Genomic DNA, 22,749 nt, shown 5'->3' on the forward strand with positions numbered 1-22,749 from the left:
TCCTTAATTCAGATATACCATACCGTCAAGTTCATTTTCAGATGTGAGATTTAAGAATAGTGCAGCCTTAGGCAAACCAGTATAGTGGTAGAAGCCGTAGCAGAAAACAATGGGCTTTAGTGTCAGATTGGATGTGCTCCATTGTATTACTGACTGGCTGTGTTACCTCCCTCCAGCAAGTTACTCAAGAGCTATGGGTAGCCTGAAAGAGGGTGGTATCTAAGTCGTGGGAGCAGAGAGAGGATTATGGAAACAGTGTATATGAAAGTGCCTGGAATTTGCTTTCCCTTCTATCTCCTCTTTCCTTATTAACAGTCTTCATAGGTGATCTCTCCTCCCTGAGAACCCTCCTGGGTTACCCCAAATTTCCCCACATGAGGTCTAGAGAGCACTTCATGGCAGCCCTTACCAATTTTATCCTTTAATCCAAGAATCCAGGAATCCAGGAATAAGTTCCTCTAAAGCACCAGCTCCAGAAATCCATAGTGGCTGTCTAGAGACTGTATAGAAAACAGTCATAAAGTCCAGTTAGGGCTCTGAGAATAGGAGCATTAAGATTGGTTGGTTATGTCTGTCTTTTGCATGAGAAGTTAAGTTGCAACATATGTATTTGCCAGTCCTATTCCAAACCTCTTTCCTCTCTTTTCTTTCCCAACCAGTTTTTACCAAGCTAGACTCATCTTCGTGGGTTTTTGCTATAGCCTTCTGAAATAGCCCAATTTTTATATATTCATTCCCAAAAAGACAACAGTTTTGGCTGATGGTACTCTATAATCATTGTAGGGACACTTAACATATTTATAGACTAGGTATAAATCTAATAGTGGAATTTCATGCAGTGTTCTTGCAACTTTTCTCATCACATTATGCAACTCTCCTCACCTGTTACAAGGTCTCTGCAACAGCTTCTCATCTCTGCCCTTGCTCTGTGATATGGTGAACTCAATATCACCCATGAGTCATGGTTGCTAAGCCCTGTGTAAAGGCTACATTTCTGTGTACACTACTCACCAATGATTCTAGACACTGAGACACAAGAATTGGCCCTGCTGTTGGCACTCAATAAATCTGAACAGACCTTATGTGGGACTTGGCCCTGGATATTAGTTTCAAAATTTTCACTGAACTTCATAAAACTGCCTATGCTGATGATTCCCAAACTAGAATGTACATCAGAATCATCTAGAGAGCCAGACCATAAATTGCTGGGTCTGCCATTAGCATTTCTGTAATAGTCCACTAGGTCTGGAGTATGGCCTGATAATTTACATTTCTAAAAATTTACATTTCTAATATCCATGTGGATGCAAATGGCTTGGAGAATCATACTTTGAGAATGAATGGCCTAAGCGATCCCGTTTGCCTAGAAAATCTAAGGTGCTCGATGAGATAACATTACTCAAGCAGCAGTGGATTTGGTTGGTCCTCCAATTCCTGATCATAGAAAACTTATCGCACAACATCTCTACTTGATTAACTAATATATGCCTCCTGTTGGCAAGTTACCTGCCTATTGCAGGCAGCCCAGAAAATATAACCTGAGGTCCATGGATGTGCTGGTTGGTGGTAAGAACTGTAGCTCAGAGGAGCCCCAGACCAGCAGGCTCCCTTCCTGTGCCTGTTGCCTTCCTGCAGGCCCATCTCTGCTGGCCATTGGTGACAATTTACCTTAGCCTCTAGAGCAGAGGTTTAGGCAAGTGAGTCTCTCCCTGAATCTGATAAAAATCAAACAATAGATCTCCTCGCCTATTAAGATGATCTTAATTTCCTGTGTGATTTTGTTTCCATGAAAGTACATAGGAGACTGCATCAGCATATACCCTCCAATATGACCACATTAGCTAGACTAGTGAACAATCAATTGCTTATCCATTTCCTATGCAAATAGTGCACACCCTGTTTGTGTGTGTGTCCGTATGTGTGTGTTTAATATATGGGATACTCCTAGGGTTCTCTTTCTTGGGAGAGGAAAGAATGAAAGTGATATTTATCAAATAAGTGGAATTGGTAGCCATCCTTGTTTCCTCCAAAAAAGCTTTTGCTCACCAGCTATTGCCTGAATCTTGTCTTTGGTGCCATGTTTTTTGTCTGAAAAAGCAGACTTTTAAGCTGTTAGCAATCATTTATACCTGGGGCTTCCCTAGTGGTTCAGATGGTAAAGAATCCACCTACAATGAGTGTTCAATCCCTGGGTTGGGAAGATCCCCTGGAGAAGGGAATAGAAACCCACTCCAGTATTCTTGCCTGGGAAATCCCATAGACAGAGGAACATGGCTATGGTACATGGGGTCGCAAAAGAGTCGGACATGACTTAGTGACTAAACAGTAACAACAACTCCAACCATATAATAGATACTTGGAAATTTAAAATCCACAAAATAGGTTCACACCAGTGTACAGGACAGATGCTCCAGCAAAGTGCTGCAGAGTTCACTGGGGATCTTCCTTATCTCTGAAGATATACCTGGACACAAAGCCGCTGAAATAAAGTTCCCCAGAGGGAGTCAGGACATGGGATGGAGGCGGCCCAGTGGCCACTGATAAAACAGACTCTTCCCTGCTATCCCAGTGCTTTTCCTCCTTTGAAGTGCTGTCTGTGGTTATACAAAAATTATCTGCTTTCAGTTCCCTAAACCACACTGAAGCACCAAAAGAATGCTCTTTGCCCAAGGTCACATAGTGAGTGGCAGATCAATGACATGGACAGAAAATAGAGATATGAGGGCTAATGTTGTTATGGACTTTGGATGCCACAAGTATCTTAGTTGTACCTAGAAGAAGAAGAAAATAGTTGATTCACTTCAAAGGTTTATTTTAGGAGTTATTTGATTTTTTTTTTTTTTTCAAATTCAATGTACCAAAGAGTCCTAGCTGTGAATGCCTGTCAGATAATTACTCTTAGTAAGGAGTTTTTCTAGTAAGGAGAAAAGTAAGAAAGAGAAAACAGAATGATTAAGACATTGTAAGCTTAGGATTCTGTGTGTTTCTGTAGTGAGTATTTAAGGGAAAATACCATGCATTTGTTATATGATATAAAAGGAAATGAGTTCAAACCAAATACTTCCCCAAACACAGTAGTCTAGCTCTAATATTCTATCGGCAATGCTATAAATCCTTTCAAGTATCAGTTTCTGATAAAATATGGAAGACCTTTAAATAAGTGGCTCTAACAGACACCAATTCCATGTATTAAAAAAAAAAAAATTAACACTGCTCCAAGCTGCTATTCAATTCATTTCAGTGGGCTTTATTATATCCTCAAAAACTATATTATCCTTTGAATCTCAATTTATCTCCTTTCAAATCTATTTGGCTGATGTTAAAGGTGAAAACTGATATGGCCCAATGGAGCATGGATTCAGAAAAACTGAAAATGGAGTATGTACCATTTCCAACTTAAAAAGAAGCTAATAGAAGTTATTTTGCTGTTCTATTCACTTGACTCCTCTTTCCCATTGGAAAGTTTCTTGGACTGAACACCCTCCAGCTATCAATGATAATGTCTATGATATGCATTTGACTAGAGTCAATTATATTGTAATAGCTAAAATAAAAACACAAGAATCAAGCTATGAAAAAAGCACTTTTATAGAAGAAAATTCAGTCTAAAGGGAACATAACTTTTAGTGTCAACTCTGACTTGTGAAAATGAAGAGCAAAATGTTCCCTGAACACTGAGAAGATAATTTCCTCTTATCGCCAAAGCTTTGTTCCTGTTCCTTCTCTGGTTATCAAATCATATTTCCATAATGAATATTAATGCTTATAGCACTTTAAAACCCAAACACCTGTGGTATCTAAATTAACTGAGATCCTTTATCCATATTTAATATTTTGCAAGTTTTTGCAGAAGAATCTATTGCCATTTTGTTATATATTTTGAATGCATATTTTATTCATGTGAAGTGGTTTGCCTTGCAAGTTCAGTGAGACTGTAAGTTGTGGTTTCAAGTTTCCTCTCACTGTATGTAAGAGCCCAGGCATTTCATACAGTGTCTTCTCTGAATTGTAATTTAAGTTTTATCACAACCCTGCGGGAGCCACTAGTATCTGCAGCTTGATTTCACCCCATGGTTTAATACCCTGAAGTGTCAGGCTGATAGCCAATGCTGTGCCAATCAGTTTCCACCCAGTAAAGCTCAGAGAGTAAGGCAGAGATAAAGTGATGGAAGGCTGATAGTTGATGATGATTTACAAGTGGGCTTCATAGCTCTTAGGACTTCAGGATCCCTCCAGAGGGCATTAAAAGGAAAAAAACATCTCCATTTGCATAGTTTTTTGCATGACTTCAAAATAACAGGTGGAGAGTGGGAAGTCTAAAACAGATGCCCCGTGTAAAGAAGACTAAAAAGGCAAAGAGTAAGCAGTTGACTGTACAATAGTGAATTACTGGCAGTGTCACCTATGAGAGATAATAGTGCCTGAGTAAGACTCCAAATTGGGGCTTCCCAGTTGGCTCAGTGGTAAAGAACCCACCTGCCAATGCAGGAGATGCAGGAGATGTGGATTCAATCCCTGGGAAGGAATCCCTGGAAATGGCAACTCACTCCAGTATTCTTGCCTGGGAAACCCCCATAAACAGAGAAGTCTGCAGATATAATCCATAGGGTCACAAAGAGTCAGACATAACTTAGAGACTAAACGATAGGAAAGACCTCCAAATCACCCACTGTTTAGACTGGAGTTTCCTTGTCTATAAAGTGGAGATGCTATAGAAACTGACTTCAGAGTTTTTGTAAAAAAGAAATGATATGTCAAGCAGGGTGCCTGGTTCCTTGGCATTATGAACCCATTCCCTTTATGTTGCTCTCTTTATGTTATTTTATTCCCACTATAGGGTATCATAACAGTATTAATTGGACATTGAATATGTTTCAGGCACTGTGCTAAGCTTTACCTTCTCCATCATATGGCATTCATGAAAGAACCCTAGGAGAAGAGTACTTCTTTTATTTCCGCTTTACGGAGGAAGATGCCAGTGCTCAGAGAGGTGCATAAAGATCAATACTGGACTGGAGATTTGAACATGTGTCCATTAATCTAGAAGGACTTCCTTGGTGGCTTAGCAGTAAAGAATCTGCCTGCAGTGCAGGAGTGGCAGGAGACCTGGATTCAATTCCTGGGTCGGGAAGATTTCCCAGGAAGAGGGCATGGCAATCCACTCCAGTATTCTTGCCTGGAGAATCCCATGGACAGAGAAGCCTGGTGAGCTACAATCCATAAGGTTGAAAAGAGTTGGACACAACTGAAGTGCATTAACATGCAGAGCACATGCCATTGATCAAGAAGTTCCTGACGCAACTGACTTGGGAAACTAGAAGGCATAAATACTAATTCCTCTAGGAATATTCAACGTGTCTGGGCTGCAGAGTGACAGTCTTTTAGAACTCAGGCCAGTTTTTATTCACAACCTTTTTGTATGCCACATTTCAGCAAAATAGTCATACTCAAGGTTTTCTGGCCTGTCTCTATTCATATGTATACTCAAATATTCCATCCTTTACCAAAATTATAGGCAACCAAAGTTGCCTATAATTTTATCTAAATAAACAGCAAAGTAGGAAAATCTTATCAGATGACAACAGAGGGAATCTTTCATGTTGAAATAAGAAGCACATTCTGTAGCTGCATCCCCATCTTTTTACAATGGCATTTGCATTTATACAGCCCCTAAATTTTAAGGGATGCCTAAAACTTGGTAAATGCTATTTCAATCTTATCAGGATTCAGGAGACTTGACAAGTGCATCAGTGTTATGATACTAACTTTACAGGAAAGGTAACCAAGATGAGGTCAAAAGCGTAGATTAAGTCATATTTGTGTAGGAAGTTGTAATAAAAGATTGAAAATATGAGTCTTGGGTTTTGAATGATTGAACCACATATAGAAAGTACAGGCTGCTGACACCAAGTTCAGCAATGAAGACTGTGAGTTTTTGTTTTCTGTAAAAGCACAGGGAACTGTGAGCAATTGTCTGCATTGAGCCATCCATCAAAGAGTATTGATGGTGAGTGTTTGGTGTGCTGAGCAGATTCTAAATAACCTGCTGCTTTAATTTCCTCATCTAGAATATAGAAATAATAAAGATATCTGCCTCATTGGGTTGTTATAAGAATTAAGTGAAATAATGCATGTGGAAGTATTTTGTAAACTGAAGTATTACATGTGTCAGACTTTTATTCATTTCAGGCAATTAAAACTTTATTGAGCGTAATCCACTTGGTGATAAAAATCTAAAGACTAAATTGTAGGTTATTTTACTCTCAAGGATATAACTACCTAACAGGATATGTATCTTATCTACACAATTAAAATTCAGTGTGAAAACTGCTACTAAAATGTACAGACAATGCACACGGGTGTTGTAGAAATAAGGATCACAATTAATTCAGGGCAAAGAGACCATATTTTAGAGACTTTTCAGGCTAGAGTGATATATTGTGCTTTCTCTGAAAGTTGTGAGGGGAGTGTTTGGGTTTTTTTGAAATGGAAAAAATGGATATTTTTGTTTGTTTGTTTTTAAATTTTTGTAATGTGTTTATTTCTGCCACACAACAACGCAAATCAGCCATAATTATACATACATCCCTTCTCACCTAAATCTCCCTCCGTTCCCCCCACTCCATCCCTCCAAGTCATCACAGAGGGCCAGACTGGGCTCTGTGAAGGGAATTTTTAAGGATAAAAGTATTCTAGATAAGAACATCCCAGGTAGAAGGGACTGTGTGAGCATCAGCACAAAAGCATAACGAAGTAGTCTTGGTCAAAAACATGTGAGAAGATGAATTCAAAAGATAGGTTGGAAGGATGTGGGTAAAGACTTTTGAATGCAGTGCTTAAGAGTTGGAGTTTTATCTTGAATAACATGAGTTGCCGTGGGTGGAACTATTTTCAGGAGGAATGTAACATATATCATGTTTGTTTGTTTTTGGAAGAGAGGTAAGAGTGGAAGTGATGTCATCCCTGCCCTTAAGATGTTTCTTTTGGACTAAAGAGGTCATATCAGTGTATACACAGGCATGTCAGTTCCTTAACCTTCACCATTAGGAGCAGAACCTAGGCTGGGACCAGAATAAGCGCGTGATCCAGTATAGCCTAGAATTGCTGGAGCTAATACAGGTCATCTCTATGTGTGTTAGTCACTAAGTCGTGTCCGACTCTTTGCAACCCCATGGACTGTAGCCCACCAGGCTCCTCTGTCCATGGGATTCTCCAAGCAACAATACTGGAGTGGGTTGCCATTCCCTTCTCCAGGGGATCTTCCTGACCCAGGAATTGAACCTGGGTCTCCTGAATTACAGGCATGTTCTTTACTGTCTGAGCCACCAGGGAAGCTCACAGGTCAGCTACAAACCAAAAATCTCATGGTGTTTGGGAGGTTTGAGCACAAACATCTTAATAAGCGTGAACTAGACCTGGATGCTCTGTTATCTTACGGACCAGGTATAACTGAGTTTGGCCCTAATGACTTGCCACATGTGGTCCAGAAGTGCACTCCCGGGTGGGCGGGGGCACTGAGTCTGTTTCAGGACAAGAATTATATGTCATAGTCACACCATTCTAGAACAGAGTTCCAAATATTTTGTATGGGCTTTCCACGTAGTGCTTAGTGGTAAAGAACCCACCTGCCAATGCAGGAGACATAAATAAGAGACATGGGTTTGATCCCTGGGTCAGGAAGATCCCCTGGAGGAGGGCTTACTAAACCACTCCAGTATTCTTGCCTGGAGAATCTCATAGACAGAGGAGCCTGGCAGGCTGTAGTCGTTGGGGTCGCACAGAGTTGGACACAACTGAAACAGCTTACTTGCATGTGTGCATATTTGATATATCACTATATTATGTGAATAAGAACAAAATTCTTCTAACAATGAGACATCACTCATTAGGTTACCAGTGGTACACTGAAGATGATGTGTTTAATTGTCTGACTCACAGAGAGGTTAAAACTACAATTCCGAGAACTTCCCTCTCCCATGGTTCCATGTCAGTGTCTGAAAATGAGGGGAATTTATGAGCTTTAAGAAGGAAGAAGAGAAAATGTGGGGGTAGCCTTCTCTGGAGTTGTGGTTAGTCCCCTGAGCAGGTGTAGAGTTGGAAGTGGCTTCCAGATGTATCTTGAAGATCGTCTGCGTGAGGCTGCAGACTGAGATGGTTGCTGGGTGCCTCCAGAAGTTCTTGGGGTGACCCACTGAGAACCATGGGCTTTGTTGCTGCAAGCTGAAATTCTGGGTGAAGGTTGTCCTCAACTTTGCTTTCCTGGTAATGCCAGTGATTATGGAAGCCAGCCTCCCTCCCTTTCCCTGTGTTAAAACCTTTTATGTATGGAATACATAAAGTAGACTGCATTTTTCTCAGTCAACACTGACTGATTCAGATGTGGTCATATACAATACTTACCTGGTAGAAAACAACCTGCCAGTATATATATATATGAAAGATATGTGTCTATTTACATGGTACATTTAAGAAATGGCAATATTGGTCATACATATTAGAAACCATTTTAAAAATTCACTAAAATCTCATGCTGAGTCACTTTGGTCATGTCTGACTCTTTGCGACCCTATGGACTGTAGCCCTCCAGGCTCCTCTGTCCATGGCAAGAATACTGGAGTGGGTTGCCGTTTGCTTTTCCAGGGGATCTTCCTGGCCTAGAGATCAAACCTGTGTCTCTTGTGTCTCCTGTATTGGCAGGCTGATTCTTTACCACTAGAGCCAACTGGGAAGCCCTATATGTGTGTGTATGTGTTTGTATATATATATATATATATATATATATATATATATATATATATATATATATATGTATTTATACATGCTCTGACCAAGAAATCCAGCTTCTAACAATTTATCCCAATGATATAACGAAAAAAGTATGCAAAGTTATTTGCCACACATTAATAAATACTCTCTTTTCGTTCAGTGTTGTGCCAGCCTCTTGGGACAAAGATGAATAAGACTCGCTTTCTGTCTTCATATCTCAAACTCAGTCAGATGTAACTCACTGCTCTTCAAGGCTAATCAGCCATACCCACCACTATCAAACCTCAGGTACCCTTAGGCAGTCTTAGACCTCATTCTTCCTCAATCCTCACTCTCTGCCCAGGTTTAGTTAGTTCTTTTATTGTCCTCATGTCTTCATCTCTGCTCCCATATCCTTCCTTACCCTGTTCCATCTTCCTGTTATTTCATGTTGGCCCCTTACGTACTCTGAGGTATATATATATAACAAAATCAGTTTATGCCTCAAGAGATCCACGAACATCAGTTTATTACTATTAACTAAATTCTAGCCTGCTTTCCACTAGTTTTTTCATTAATACCCTTTTTCTGTTCCAAGATCAAATCCAGAATTATGATTTTGTCTTTATGGTTTGAAAATAAAACTGCAAGTATACATCAGTTCGGGTAGTTCAGTTCACTCTCAGTCATATCCGAATCTTTGTGACCCCATGGACTGCAGCATGCCAGGCCTCCCTGTCCATCACCAACTCCTGGAGTTTACTCAAACTCATGTCCATTGATTGGTGATCCCGTCCAACCATCTCATCCTCTGTCTATCCCCTTCCTTACTGCCCTCAATCTTTCCCAGCATCAGGATCTTTTCCAGTGAGTCAGTTCTTCCATCAGGTGGACAAAGTATTGAAGTTTCAGGTTCAGCATCAGTCCTTCCAATGAGTATTCAGGACCGATTTCCTTTAGATGGACTGGTTGGATTTCCTTGCTGTCCAAGGAACTCTCAAGAGTCTTCTCCAACACAACAGTTCAAAAACATCAATTCTTTGGTGCTCAGCTTTCTTTATAGTCCACTCTCATGTCAATACATGACCACTGGAAAAACCATAGCCTTGACTAGACGGACCTTTGTTGGCAAAGTAATGTCTCTGCTTTTTAACACACTGTCTAGGTTGGTCATAACTTTTCTTCCAAGGAGCAAGCGTCTTTTAATTTCATGGCTGCAGTCACCATCTGCAGTGATTTTGGAGCCCCAAAACATAAAATCTGCTAGTTTCCACTGTTCCTCCATCTATTTCCCATGAAGTGATGGGACCAGACGCCTGATCTTTGTTTTCTGAATACTGAGCTTTAAGCAAACTTCTTCACTCTCCTCTTTCACTTTCATCAAGAGGCTCTTTAGTTATTCACTTTCTGCCATAAGGGTGGTGTCATCTGAGGTTATTGATATTTCTCCTGGCAATCTTGATTCCAGCTTGTGCGTCTTCCAGCCCAGCGTTTCTCATGATGTACTCTGTATATAAGTTAAATAAGCAGAGTGACAATATACAGCCTTGACGTACTCCTTTTCCCCAGCAATCTTAATTCCAGCTTGTGTTGTATCCAGCCCAGCATTTCTCATGATGTACTCTGCATATAAGTTAAATAAGCAGGGTGACAATATACAGTCTTGATGTACTCCTTTTCCTATTTGGAACCAGTCTGTTGTTCCATGTCCAGTTCTAACTGTTGCTTCTTGACCTGCATACAGGTTTCTCAAGAGGCAGGTCAGGTGGTCTGGTATTCCTATCTCTCTCAGAATTTTCCACAGTTCATTGTGATCCACACAGTCAAACACTTTGGCATAGTCAATAAAGCAGAAATAGATGTTTTTCTGGAACTCTCTTGCTTTTTCCATGATCCAGGGGATGTTGGCAATTTGATCTCTGGTTCCTCTGCCTTTGCTAAAACCAGCTTGAACATCTGCAAGTTCACAGTTCACATATTGTTAAAGCCTAGCTTGGAGAACTTTAAGCATTACTTTACTAGCGTGTAAGATGAGTGCAATTGTGTGGTAGTTTGAGCATTCTTTGGCATTCTCCATCATAGGGTAGACTGAAAACAACAGTCACAGAAAACTAACCAATCTGATCACATGGACCACAGCCTTGTCTAACTCAATGAAACTATGAGCCATGCCATGTAAGGCCACCCAAGATGGACGGGTCATGATGGAGAGTTCTGACAAAACATGGTCCACTGGAGAAGGGAATGGCAAACCACCTCAGTGTTCTTACCTTGAGAACCCCATGAACAGTATGAAAAGGCACAAAGATAGGACACTGAAAGATGAACTTGCAGGTTGGTAGGTGCCCAATATGCTACTGGAGATCAGTGGAGAATTAACTCCAGAAAGAATGAAGTGTACATCAGATCATCTTAATGACCACATTATAACAAAGTCTCAGTGCTTGATTTTGATGACCATGTTTGAATTTACAATAATGCCAAATAGTACTAATTTTATTGTCCTGACTAATGAGTAAAGGACAGAAAGTTACTGAATAGGAAAATGAAGCACCATCACTGAGTAAATGTCAAATGATATCACTGCCTCCGCAGCAACTGTACAGAAATTTAAAGAGAAAAGCACAAAATTTATTCCTTTATTTATTGTACAAGTTTTTATCAAACACTTACCTTGTGTAGGCATCTTACATTGGGGACAGAGTGATTAACAAAATAGACAAAGAGTCTCTCTCTCTCCCCTCCCATCCTCCTTCCCTCTTTCCCTTCCCCTCCCCACACTCTCAGTGTCTCTTTTTCCCCCTGAGTTTACATTACATAAGACGTAAGAGTACATGCACATCAAATATGGAAGAATCTTCCCTAGGCATGACTTTCATGTTCTAGGTACAAATGGTAGTTGTGCTTTCAAAAAAGCAACATCATTCATTATACTTATTTGTTAATTCTAATTTTTCAGTCTTATTTGCATTTAATTTTTAAATTTACTTTTCTTTTTGTGGCATAAGGACTTCAAACATTAAAAATTAACACTCTGAGTAAGTAATGGTATAAATTGATAGAATTTAGACTGCATAATATTTTTTCCTTAAAAAATTCTGAATTTGGAAAATATTGTGTAATGCATCATATATATCCCTCACGTGGCATAATTAATAATTCAGCATATTCTGTCCTCAATAAAACCTTTTAGATTTCTAACAATAACGGGAAATGTAGGACAATTTATATATTTCTATTTGGCTTTCCATTTCAGAAGCTACTGTTTGGAGGGCTTCTCATTTGTTTAGCTGTTAATATAGAAGTTTGAATGACAAGACAGAAGGTTGCACTGTCAGAATTCCCAGCTGAAAACACAGATGGGCAGACCATTATAGACATTACTTTCATGAACTCACCCTAGGTCTTTCTAGGTCTTGCTGTCTATTTTGCAGGCCCAGGAATCTGATTCGTAAGTGTATAGAAAGTAGGGGTGAAGTGTGTCTGCTTTCTCTCTCTCTCTCTCTCTGCCTCTCCTGGGACAGTTGCTCATTGTAACACCCCATACGAGATTTATATTCAGAAGTTTGCTTTGGGGCACCTGGGAAACAGATCCAAAAGAGGTGTTTTTTTTTGTTGTTTTTTTTTTTTTGTTTTTACACAATTGAAATATCTAGTAACATCAGGCTTGGGTAGCCTGACACACTCATTTCAGTAATGAGCATGCATCTTCTGTCAGACCAGCAGAACTGGAGCCTTGGTAAGGGTGCTTCTTCTAAAAGCAGTTGCAAGGTCACTACTACCCTTTGTCTCTATGACAATCAGCTTTCTATCATTGACCAACATACCCTTGACTGATTGGCACATGGTGTCATTAAACACGTTCATCAGTTCAATAAACTCCATTATAGACTACAAGTCATTCTTTGCAAGCTCTTTCACTGAAGCATTAATTTCATTAAACATTTATTGAATACCTTTCATGGAGCAGCAACTGAATTTAGGAGTATAACAGATATTGTTCCCACTCTCGCAGAGTTTATCATCTATCAGGAGATACAAAAAAGTGTTCAGATGACCGCCACAAGCATGATGTGTGTTGTAACGGGAGTAGAGGAAGCAATGATAGAAGCTAGGAGAAGCACATGATGGACTTGAGTCCGTGCCATCTCCCTATATTAGGTTATGTCTAAATGCGTTGGAGAAGGCAATGGCAACCCACTCCAGTGTTCTTGCCTGGAGAATCCCAGGGACGGGGGAGCCCGGTGGGCTGCCGTCTATGGGGTCGCACAGAGTCGGACACGACTGAAGCGATTTAGCAGCAGCAGCAGCAAACTGAAATATGAAAGTTGAGCAATGACTAGTTGGAAGAAGTGCATATGTTTATGTAGAGTGTGTGTGTGAGAGAGACAGAGAAAGCAAGAGAGGTTTTCAGGTGAAAAATGAAACAGCGTGAACAAGTATCATGAGAAAGTGGGTATTTTATAAACTGAAAGTGAGTATTTTCACATAGCACTGTTCTGACCCATGATATGTTGATATCATGGTTTCCATCTCCATCTTCAAGAGGGAAATGTTTCTTTTATTGCACATTTACAATTAATGCAAGGAACGAGGTTTTATAATTCTGATGGGGATCTCATTTTAGAAATGTCATGGATCACACCAAGCAGCTGTCACCCTCACTAAGCCAAATTCTCTACTGAGCAAGCAGTCTTTAGAATAGCTTGATAGAAATATGGCTTGTGCAGTTTTTTCATTGTTCTGTTCCCCTGCAAAAAGTCAGCCTTGGTAAGCCCTTTCTTAATGCATCCACAGTGATACCTCAGCAGGTATTTATTTTATTATCTTCTAAGTGAAAAGATCTCAACTTTGTATAGTATGCAGGTGTGCATGCTAAGTCCCTTTAGTCATGTCTGATTCTTTGAGACCCCATAGACTGTAGCCCACCAGGCTACTCTGTCCATGGAATTTCCAGGCAAAAATACTGGAGTGGGTAGTCATTCCTTTCTCCATTTATATAGTATAGATTTCTTCAATTTGAATATCATTTCCTTAGCTATGTAGACTATAAAGAATAAAATTCAGTCAAATTTACTTCAATAAAAAGCATTTTAAAAATAAAGAATACTTTTGTATCAATTAAAAAAAAGTTAACAGAATTAAGCAGAGTTGGCAGTATCCAGCCACTTTCAATACCATGTTCATATTTTAGCCATTGAAAAAGTAGGTGGATGAGGAAGTCAATGTTTTCTGACTTTAAATGAATAATTTATATCCTCCATTATACAAAAATTTACCCAGTGGCTAAACAAGATAAAATGTATCCAGGACAGTATATATCAGACTCTAGGGTGATGGGGGCTAAATAAGGGCTTCCCAGGTATCTCAGTGGTAAAGAATCTGCCTGCCAATGCAAGAGATACTGGAGACACAGGCTCGATCCCCGGGTCCGGAAGATCCCCTGGAGAAGAAAATGGCAACCCACTCCTGTATTATTGCTGGGAAATACCCATGGACAGAGGATCCTGTCCATGGGGTTGCAAAGAGTTGAGCACAACTGAGCAACTAAGTATAGCACACAGGCTAAATAAATCGATGAAAAATATTTCTTCATTTGTTATACATTCAGTAAAACTGAAACATTCTGATAGTCATTCTGTGATTAAAGGGACTACGTGGCAGAACACTTACATTGTATGGCATTTCTAGAGCTGAACTGAAACTTCATGGTTTCTCTATGAGAGCATATTCACCAAAAGTTGAAGTGGATGATGGCCATATCCCCAGTAGGACAGCCTCTTCCTTGGAAATGCACCTTCTGTTTATCTGGTGGTAGATGAATCGCTTCTCTTATAGTCCTCCACTTTTCCATGTGTAACTCAGAAGGTTGGTTCTTTTCCTGTAAGCCTCAATGAAGAATTTCTTCCTCAATTATTTTTCTCCTGTTATATCTCACTTTTCAATATGCTACTCCCCTAGAATTCAGCTGTCTGCCTCACAGTATCAAGTCCTGCTGCAGAAGAGAGCAAATGGCAGATATAAATGCATTTTAAGGAGAGTGATCTGCCAGGTCTTTTTGAAACTGAAGGTGCAGGATGTGGGGAAAATGAAGCAGGGATTTAGGCAGAGTATTATTAGATACTTAATTGTTGTTTTCCACTTCTAATTCACTGATAAGCTCCAGTAATCCTAAAGCATCTCATTTTTTATAGAAAAAGAAAGAAGACACTTGAAATCTTAAGTTGTCTTTAAAACTATAATCAAAGAGAGTATTCTGAAGAGGAAACTGCCTCTGTTGAATTGGGGTGTTCAGACTGCACAATTTTAAAACAGTTGAGCACCCAGGAGCTGAATGAAACAGCCAAAGGGAATAGTTTCAATAAGTTCATAATTATATGTGCTGGATTCCAGGGGAGATCAGCCTGAGTGCTGGAGGGTTAAGACTTGTGCATGCATATAAGTAATAGCCCATAGGCAAAAGGTAATATTTCAATCTGTATTCTTTTCCTTGGCATTCATTTGTAGAAGGCAAAAAGTGCAAGATTTCTGTCAATAGCCTCCTCCCCCCACCCCACCCCCCCGAAAAAAAAAGAAACAAACTAGGGAAAAGAGCTTTGGGATTCTTTTTTAAGGATATCCTGCTGAAAGGCAATGAATGGAAGCCAGACCGTAAGTCTCAGCCCTGAGAACTCTTAACAGTGCTGCTTCCATTCTCCTTTGAGTTTTCCCTTCAAAGCTCCTTTTCCATATAAGTCTTCATAAGAGTTTGATTATGGATTTACTATTCAAGGATGACTATGTTTTAATCACAAAATATCTAACATGTAAGTGAAGATTCAGTTCAGTTCTGTTCAGTCCCTCAGTCGTGTCCGACTCTTTGTGACCCCATGAATCGCAGCACGCCAGGCCTCCCTGTCCATCACCAACTCCTGGAGTTTACCCAAACTCATGTCCATCGAATCAGTGATGCCATCCAGCCACCTCTGTCGTCCCCTTCTCCTCCTGCCCCCAATCCCTCCCAGCATCAGAGTCTCTTCCAATGAGTCAACTCTTCGCATGAGGTAGCCAAAGTATTGGAGTTTCAGCTTCAGCATCAGTCCTTCCAACGAACACCCTGGATGGATCTCCTTTAGGATGGACTGGTTGGATCTCCTTGCAGTCCAAGGGACTCTCAAGAGTCTTCTCCAACACCACAGTTCAAAAGCATCAATTCTTCGGTGTCAGGTTTCTTCACAGTCCAACTCTCACATCCATACATGACCACTGGAAAAACCATAGCCTTGACTAGACCCATGTTGAAATGTGCACAGTGAAGATGATGCTTCCACTTTGTAGGGTTCTTATACAGACCCAGTGAGATAATGCATGGAAAGTGCTAGTATAGTGCTGGTGAATCCTCTGTTGCACTAGCTATAGCAGCAGCTGCCACTGCAGTGCTAGGAAATGATGCTTTTATTATATTTCAGCCATGAGGGCTTCCCAGGATCCAGAGGTCCATTTCTTCAGTCACAGTACAATGTTGTATTTGGGAGGGGAAATAATGACAACAAATTATTGAGCAAAGAAAACCCCAATACATATTTGGATGGCATGCAAATCCTACTGTCCTGGATTTGGGGATTTCTGTCCATACCCCAAGAGACTTTACCTTTTCAGTTTTTTGGGGAGCCACTCACCCTCTGTGATGCCTGCATTAACTGCTGTCCACAATGTGATGGGGTTTTAGCACTGGTAAAAGTCCTTTCAGGTACAACATCCACCCTGCTCAAGCATGGCAGTAATTCAAACTAGTCTAGTTGCAAGAAACCGGAGTTTTAAGGCTAGATTTTGTAAGAGGTTGTTAACAAAAGACATCCTAAAATTCTGTTTCCCTCTACGAGTTTGTTCATTCTCCTGCCTGCAGACTGAGATTTTTTGTTTCCTTGTCATGTCTACCCCTAACCCGTCTCTCCAGTTGCAGGTTGCACTTGATTTGATTCACTGTGAAGACTGTGGCCCTGTTTCTGTAAAAAGTTTTAATGTCTGGCCCGGTGGCTTACCCTAGTGTCTTAATAAGAAACAACTTGATTGACTTGGCTTAGATTGACTGCCCACCCTCTACTCTATAAGCCGCTGTGGAATGGAGGTCATAGTGCCTGTAGTTATCTTTGGGCAGAACAGTGGCCTCCCAAGGAAGATCCCCTGGAGAAGGGAATGGCTACCCACTCTAGCATTCTCGCCTGGAGAACTCCATGGACAGAGGAGCCTGGTGGGTTACAGTCCATGGGATCACAAAGAATCAGACTTGAATGAATGACTGACACAAGGAATTCCATTTCATAATCCCCAGAATCTTTGAATATGTTACCTTAACCAGCATAATGGACTTTACAGATGCCATTGAAGCAAAGATCTTAAAATATAAAGATTACCCTGGATTATCCAGGTCAATATACTCACAAGAGCACTTAGAAAAGAGGGAGGGAAGAGAATCGGAATCAGAGATGGAGATGCGATGAGGTAAACATTTTGGAGTGATGTGGAGCTGTAAACCAATGAAGGCAGGAAGTCTCTTGGGGCCAGAAAATCAAGGAAATGGATTCTCCCCTAAAGCCTCCAGAAGAAATGCAGCCCTGAGACCCATTTTAGACTTTCGATCTCCAGAACTGTAAGAGAATAAACCTGTGTTGTTCTATGACACTAAATGTGCTGTAATTTGTTAGAGTAACAATAGAAAACTAACACATGACCTCTTTGGAAGCAGGGGCAGCTGCTAAAGGAAAACTCACCTTCTCTCTGATTCCCAGACCTCAGAGAACTCAAAAGTAGCTTCTCAAAGTTTAGGGACTGCTTGCCTTAACATTTTCAAGCTTTTTTCTACCTCTGAGTTCTAACCTAAACACTAGTTCCTGTTATGAGTCAGTAGAAGCTGTCTTTATTTCCTGAAGGTAATAATAATAACTACTTCATGGGAATTTTGGTGAGTACTAATTTAGATAATTTATGTGGATAAAGTTGCTTATAGCAATATTGGGCACAAAGTAAATGCCTATTATTATGAACCCTACTAATAAGATATGAAACCTTGATGGTTGTCATTGACACAAATAACTAGATTGAATGAAGTTGAAAGGCCCTTTACTTATTGCCCAATCTTCATGGCTCAAATATTTTCCTATTTCTTTAGGCTTTATAACAGCAGGATAGGATTATTATCTCCAATTTATAGGTGAGAAAACTGGGTCTCAGAGAATGTAAATAACTTGCCCTAAAGTGGGAGTGTCATAGCTAGAATTCAAATATAGGTCATTTGGCTTGAACAGGAAGCCTCTTTCTAGGTCATTGTGCAGACTCTTAGTGCAACAAACCAAAGACACTGGGCTCCAAAGCACTGCCCCCATTTCTAATGTGTGAAATAGAAGGTGGTAATGGGTATGAAAAGCTTGGCAACATTTTAACATGAAAGCACTGGATGTGTGAACACTGTCAAAGTTTCAACAAGCATGCTTATTTCTGTAGACTGAATTGATCCCTCTAAAATTCATAAGTTGAAACTCTAGTCCCCAGAATGACTATATTTAGGGATCAGGCCTGTGGGGCTATAATAAAGATTAAATTAAGTCATAAAAGTGGAACCTGGTAGGCTACAGTCCATGGAATTGCAAAAGAGTTGGACATAACTGAGCCAAAATGATAGGGTGGATCCCTAACCCAGTAGGGTTCGTGCCCTTATTAAAAAAAAAAAAAGAAAGAAAGAAACAGAAGAAACACCAAAGTTCTCTATCTCTCCACCATATGAGGACATGGTGAAGAAGCAACTGGCTTCAAGCTAGGAAGAAAATCCTTATCAGAAAGCAAATCAGCCAACACCTTGATCTTGGACCAACCAGCCTTCAGAACTATGCACAAATATATTTCTGTAATTTAAGACCCCCAGTCTACGGTACTTTTGTTATGGCAGAGAAGTCTAAGACAAATATACAGAAGTGGCATCCCTCTCTTCCTCTTGGTACTGTTATTCTGGTTTTTTTTTTTTTTTACAACTCCAGATGTTTCAGGATCTGTTCCTATACATATGAAACACTGTTCTTCACTTCCTGTCTAACCTACATGCATTCATTTTGCTGACATTTTGGAGAGTAGAACCTGTGTTGTGTGATAGAGATGAAAAATCAGGAAGGACAGACCCTAATTTTATGGTGGAGCTTCCAACATAAAAAATGTATGACATGGCGTGTGTCAATGTATATGCACATGCCTATGTATATGTATGCATGCAGCGTGCATGTGTGTGAGATGTATATTAAGACATGAAGAGAAGAAAGAGAAAAAGATAACGAAAGTAGCAGAATTAGAACTATAGATTGAATCGAATACAAGTCTGTATTTCAGTCCTAATGAAAAACACCATGCTTTGGGTGAAGTCAAGGGAAAAATAAGAATTGTCTTCAGAGAAGACAGTAAGAAGAAAGGTCCTTAAAGATGTCTTCTGTCTTTCTGGACTTTTTTTTTTTTTTCTTAGACTAACACCTGATATCTTAGCTGGTCCTGATGGTGGATACAACAGATCTGGGGTTCCTCCCTGATTTTATCCTTGAAGTCCCATACATAGACAGTGATCTTTTGAGGAGCACTGTCGATTTGTAGGTACTTAAAGACAAACAGATAGAAAGGTTCAGCTATGAAATTTTTCCAGGAGTTAATTTTAACTTTGCAAACAACATATTTGACCACTGAAGGGCAGGGAAGGATTCTTTGTTCCTTCTTTCCTGAACTACAGATTCTTGCTCTGTCCTAGGGAAGGCCATGCACTGATTGTCAAACCTCCCAAACCTGTCTGCTTCTTTCCATCCTTAATGCCACTCTGTAGGTTTAATCTAGCATCATCTAATGCTAAAAGATAACTGATACTAATATCCACATTCCTATCATTGTCTCCAACGCCACACATGTGATCTTGTGATTCCCTGTGTAAAACCGTTTAGTGATTTTCCCTTGCCCTTTGCATCACATCCAGTGTCTTCAGAGATCATCAAAGACCCCGTACGCTTCAGCTACCCATACGCTTCAGCTATAGTAGTACTGTTAGTCACTCAGTCCTTTCCAACTCTTTGTGATCCACGGTCCATGGAATTCTCCAGGCAAGAACACCGGAGTGGATTGTCTTTCCCTTCTCCAGGGGATTTTCCTGACCCAGGGATCAACAGGGTCTCCTGCATTGCAGGTGGGTTTTTTTTCTGTCAGAGCTACAGGGAAGCCCCCTTTGAGCTTCAGCTATACTAAGGTATTTACCATTCCCAGCAGGCGGCAAGCTCTTTCTTATCATCCATTATTTTGTACACACCATTCTCTCTACCTAAAAAGGATTTCTCCCTTTTCTTTGACTGGATAACCCTATATTCAAGCTTTCATGTAGATATCAACCATTAAGGAAAGAATCACCTGGGCTGCTTTTTCATCCATAGGACGCCAATTTGAGTAATGTCTGCTTCAGTCATAATGGAGTGAGCTAGGACAAGACTTATTCTCTCACCATAATCAAATAGAAAAATGGACAAATATATAAAATAACTGTTTTCAGAAATTAGACAACATCAGAGAAAGACTGTGCTCCTTACAAAGGAGAAACAAGCGAGATGAGTCCTGTGATGACCCAGGATTTATGGGGATCTTTGCAGATCACAGTGCAGAACAGACCATTCCCAGCAGACCATGAGGGCCTTAAGGTCTTAAAACGTTGAGTAGATGTGGATCAGAGGTTGAGGGAGCTAAGGTTTCTGAAACTTATAACATGAAGAACTGGAGAAGAAGGAGCCATATTAAGGAAAGCTCTAAGAATTTGCATATCATTTCCTTGAACCTCTTCCTGAGTGATAAACTATGTACACACAGGTTGAGATTCCACAGGCTAGAGAAAAGCCAACTAGGAAGCTTTATTACAGACAGGTCTCATATTCACAGAGAATTGAGAGAAGTTTGAGTTCTGGATGGATGGAGATGTGAGTCCTCACTGATTGTTCATGGCATTTAGCAGACCCCAAGCTTCCTTGGTGGCACAGATGGTAAAGAATCTGCCTGCAGTGTGGGAGACCCAGGTTCGATCCCTGGGTAGAGAAGATCCTCTGGAGCAGGACATGGCAACCCACTCCAGTACTCTTGCCTGGAGAGAGGAGCCTGGCGGGCTACAGTCCATAGGGTCACAAAGATTCGTACATGACTGAGTGGCTAACACTTTAACAAACGAGTCACACCTGAGTAGGTAATTCAACTAGCATGAATAATATGATTAGGAGAAGTAGTGGCTGATCTTAATTTAGACAGGAGTTGCTAGACTCACAGGCCTGTTTTCTCCCTCCAAGATACAAGGACAAGATACCAGAAATTTTTTTTTTTGGGGGGGGGAATAAATATACATATATATATACACATATAATTGATAACACCATGGATTAGAGAAAGCCCCATTACATATTTGTCCAGCGTCAAATTTTACAGTCCTGGAAGGTAACACTTCTTCCATTTTCTAAAGTTTTAAAAAATATTCTACATTTAATTTGTATTCTTCTTTTCCTGCCCCCTACATCATCTCTATAAATTACAATTTTAATTCTTCCTTTACTGTCTGTCCTTAATGCCATCAAGTCTTCTTGAGCATCCTTCTGCTGCTGCTGCTGCTGCTAAGTCACTTCAGTCATGTCCAACTCTGTGAGACCCCATAGACGGCAGCCCATCAGGCTCCACAGTCCCTGGGATTCTCCAGGCAAGAACACTGGAGCGGGTTGCCATTTCCTTCTCCAATGCATGAAAGTGAAAAGTGAAAGTGAAGTCGCTCAGTCCTGTCCGACTCTTAGGGACCCCATGGACTGCAGCCCACCAGGCTCCTCCGTCCACGGGATTTTCCAGGCAAGAGTACTGGAGTGGGGTGTCATTGCCTTTTCTGGAGCATCCTTCTAATACCAAACAAAAAGAGATCATTCCTTCTTTGAACCTTTTTATTTGCTTGTTCCGTGGCTTCCAAACCTTCATGAGTGCAAATGAGAGTCTTTTAGTATCATGAGGTACACCGTAAGCCTATTGCTTAATCACTGTGAAATCGTTACTGCACCAAGCACAGGTGAACCGCATCTCATTTAACCTTGACAACAAACACATGGGATAGGAGCTCTTAACTCCCCTCAGCCCTTTCTCTACTGAGGAAGTTGAGGCTTAGAGCGCTGGTAAGTAGCAAAACCAGGAGTTGAACACGAGCAGCTTGGCTCCAGAAAACAAGTTCTTCAGCTCCACCGCAGAGAAACTGTAAGTCTTTTGTCTATTTTTCTTTGATTAGAAGCTCCTTGTAGACGAACTGTGTCTTTTTTGTCTTCATATTTAATAGTATGTTGTCGGTAGTTGGTTACTGGAAGATATTTGTTGAGTGAATAAATGCATGCATGGAAATTTTAAATATCTTTTGAGAGATGATAATGTTGCAATCCATAGGAGGTATAAGTTATGCCTGCAGGGTAGGGGGTGTATTATTGATGTCTCTGGTGCTTTTGTGTTTTGTAAATATCAGCTTTGTGACATTGTTTTTGATTTTTTAAAGATTATCTATTTTCTGTGCTAAGATTTTGAAACAAAATATACTCTTTTGATACATGAAATAGATTATTTTCAAAGCTGGTAAATTTAGTGATCAATATTCTAATCATTGAACATGAAACTGTTTTATAGAGTAAGATTTGGTAAATTGAGCAAGAGGAAAATAAAGTCATTGAAAAGAAACCTCCCTCACCTACTTTAGAGGGAAAAAAAACAGCTCAGGAGGAATGAGGGATAAAAGGAAGACAATTACAGGCGCAACCACAAGTTTAATAGGCTCAAAGGTTTTTCTTTTTCAGATTTCATTTTCTCGTATTTATTTTTCCTTATTTTAAAGCTGAAAATAAATGGGGAATGGCATGGTAATAATGAACTTGAAATTGTGAGTTATTTTCGGCTAAACTGCTATATAACTTGAACAGAGAAAACTAGGCATCTTTAGTGTAAAAACCTCCGAGTGAG

General features: G+C 40.2%; 1 protein-coding gene across 9 annotated transcripts in view; it reads left to right on the plus strand.

Annotated features, from left to right (window-relative positions):
* Positions 1–22,749, plus strand: part of LINGO2 (leucine rich repeat and Ig domain containing 2) — a 1,446,432-nt gene that overhangs the window by 1,185,129 nt on the left and 238,554 nt on the right. The window contains exon 1 of one of the 9 annotated variants that reach the window (XM_086414890.1): positions 21,852–22,002. The exons of 7 other annotated variants lie outside the window; for them this stretch is intronic. The gene's annotated coding sequence lies outside the window, so the exon portion shown is untranslated. Of the gene's footprint in view, positions 1–21,851; positions 22,003–22,749 lie in introns of those variants that run through there. One more of the 9 variants, XM_086414897.1, reaches the window with a different exon arrangement.

This window comes from Bos grunniens, chromosome 8, assembly GCF_055505025.1.
Source record: "Bos grunniens cultivar Pamir isolate PY7600 chromosome 8, Bosgru_T2T1.0, whole genome shotgun sequence".
Classification (NCBI taxonomy): domain Eukaryota; kingdom Metazoa; phylum Chordata; class Mammalia; order Artiodactyla; family Bovidae; genus Bos; species Bos grunniens.